The sequence below is a fragment of the Notamacropus eugenii genome, chromosome X, assembly GCF_028372415.1.
Source record: "Notamacropus eugenii isolate mMacEug1 chromosome X, mMacEug1.pri_v2, whole genome shotgun sequence".
In the NCBI taxonomy this organism is placed as follows: Eukaryota; Metazoa; Chordata; class Mammalia; order Diprotodontia; family Macropodidae; genus Notamacropus; species Notamacropus eugenii.
The window spans coordinates 74,661,618-74,664,921 of NC_092879.1; positions in this window are offsets into that span (position 1 = coordinate 74,661,618).

Here is a 3,304-nt window from a genome sequence, read left to right on the forward strand (position 1 = left end):
TTAAAGCCAATGAAAAAAGAAACAGAATGGAATATGGGAAGGAAAAGCATGTCCCAAATTCTTGATACCCTTAATCAATAATTAAAACTAAAAACCAAAAGGTAGGGTGATAGAAAGAGGCGGAGCAGAGCAAAGAGCAAAGTAATTCAATACCAATGGAAAACTATCACAGAATAGTTTGAGGTTTGAGAAGCAAAGGAATCAGAGGAGAGAGAGGGACAGAGACAGAGACAGAGAGACAGAGACAGAGAGAGAGAGACAGAGACAGAGAGACACAGAGAGAAACAAAGACACAGAGAGAAACACACAGAGACAGAGAGAGACAGAGACAGAGAGAGACAGAGAGAAACAAAGACACAGAGAGAAACACACAGAGACAGAGAGAGACAGAGACAGAGAGAGACAGAGAGAAACAAAGACACAGAGAGAAACACACAGAGACAGAGAGACACACAGAGAGAGACAGAGACAGAGAGACACAGAGAGAAACAGAGAGACACAGAGACAGAGAGAGACACAGAGAGAAACAGACACAGAGACACAGAGAGAGAGACACACACACACACAGAGACAGAGACAGAGACAGAGAGAGACAGAGAGAGAGCCCTTAAAGGAGGCAGATGTGAAAAATTGCAGGTCATCTATATGGTCAAAAGAAGTCCAATGCAACCAAATCATATGTTGGATCAAATGTCAAACAGAAAGCTTGTGTACCATTGATACAATGAATGACAGAACAGGGATGTTAAGACAGGCAATGGAAACTCTAGATTTTGTGCAAAACTAGAAAGTGACAGCGGTCTGGATGAGATGCACAGTTCTGGCTCAGATATTTCAGAGTGGCTAATGAAAAACTAGCACTGTGCTTTAGCAGCTTCCTCTCTGATGAAAGCCCAACCTCACTCCCTAATAGGAGGCATCACATATTTATTAGCAAAAGATGAGAACGCTAGTGACCTCTCCAAATATAGGCCAATGATATTTATATACTTTATGCACGAAAACCCCACAGGTTCTATTGCTCAAAAACAACTATAAATATTTGCAATAAAATAATATTTTGGCTCCAAAGCCAAAAAAAGGTATACCAATAAGTCCCGGGGATTTAAAGAGAATCTTATTGCTGATTAGGTGAGAACTGTACAATCCGTCTAAAAGCGCCATTAATGTTTACATTGCCTAAGCAATAGATTATCTTGAAGCCTTTGACTCAGTTCCACAGTCGTGCGTTAGCCATGTACTATAAATATATAACATTGATAAAAGAACACAAGATTATCTGATGTTCAAAGAGAAGATTGATCTCTATTTAAAATATGCCACTGACACAATAATGTTAAAAATGATTCAAAACATGGCATCTTCTAGAGAGACAGTTTAAGCCCATAAGGTTCTGCTTAGCCTTAAATTCAGTATCATCGTAGAACTGAATATGGCTTTCAAATCAAAGTGCAATTCATATCAAGACATCATATTAATCACCTGATGTACACGGATGATATAAAGTTATATGGCTTCACTTTAAAGCACATTAAATAACTACTTCTCACGGAAATTTTCTCCAAGGATAACAAAACATCATTTGGATTTAATAAGTGTAAAATTCTTCTCGTGAGCCAAGGAATAATAAACACTAAAGGCTTTGAGCTTGAATACAGAGGTCAAGTCGAGACAATGGCTGAAGGTAATACTTAGAAATACCTTGGTCTTTTCGAGTCAAGACACGACAAATATATTATGATTATCAAGGAGAAAGTTGAGGTTGTGTATGTTAAGAGACTTATAGGCAGCCAACAGTCAAGGTGTAATGAGGAAGAACACATTAAAACCAATCAACACACAATGCCAGTCTTGCATACACTTTGAGCATGGTAAAATGGATCACAACTGATCCAGAAGGTGTCCAAAAAAATGTCGTAATATTAATGTACAATGTTTATGAAACACAGGACTCAACACCACAATGTAGCTATGGAAAGATTAAGGAGGAAGATATTCGACAGAGGTTCTCAGAGCACATGACAAAGAGGTTAAAAATTTATACTTTGTACCAAAGTACTTTTGCTACAAAAGAACTCATTTCATAAAACACTAGCAAAAGCCGACAACAGATGCATACACACACACAGACACAGACACAGACACACACAGACACGCAGACACACACACACACACACACACACACCTGCATTTGTTAACTGCAACCCCAAATAGTTTATTTCCGGAAAGCCTATGAAATAGCTAAGATTCCAGAGTAGAATCAAAAGACTTTATGGGCAACAACCACACAAACTCAACCAACAATATAGATAAGGAAGTGCCAAATAAGTGGCTGTCATACAAATTTGTTTATGATAGGTACCCAAGATCAAATTACAAAAAGAATCTCCATAAGAAGACCAGACTTACCGATTGATGCAGATTACGCAACAAATTGGAAGAAACTGTAAGATATCCCTGCAGGTTCCAAAAATTGAGCATCTGCTGGAGACCCAAGTGGACAAGATCAAGTGGTCAGATTTATTCATTAGAAGATCACTTTCCTCTATAAACAGGTGACAATTGCCTGTACTAGAATTTCAAACCCTTAAATGTCCTTGAGAATTCAGCAAATAAACTGCACCAGAAGCAGAGAATCATACACACATAATTGTTGCCCAAAATTACCTACTTGCAACATTTAACCATAAAATAAAAGAACAAACTTTTTAATAGATGTCTCCATCTGAATACTGAATATATATTGGTATTATAATGAATACTGAATATACTAAAACTACACAGAATGAAAAGCTTTCAACATATAGAGGTCCAATGAAAGAAATTAAAACCATGCAAGAACAGAATGATGTTGGTGTCATTCAATCTTATTGTCTCAAAAGTGTTTTCTGTGAGGTTTGCCATGGAAGATGAATTTATATACCAATACTCTTAGTGAGTTACAAAAAGCAGTCAGTTTACCCCACTATGCGACAGTCAGAATAACATTACAAACAGCAGCAAAATATTGACTTGTCCTGGGGATGCTTCTATCTGAACTTCATGGACAGGATGAGTAGAATGAGATAACAGCGATAAAAACAACAAAAATAACCCTCATTTATATAGCATGACATAACTCACCTTATGCAATCTTTGAGGTAAGGGTTGTTATTATGCCTGTTTCAAAGATGAGGCTTAACGTGAGTTATGTAAGTATCAGAATTTGAACTCAGGTCTTCCTGACTCTTACTATTGTTGCCAGAGCTCTGTCCTACTTTCTGGAACTTGTACTTTCTTGAGCTCTTGCACCTAAACCATCCCG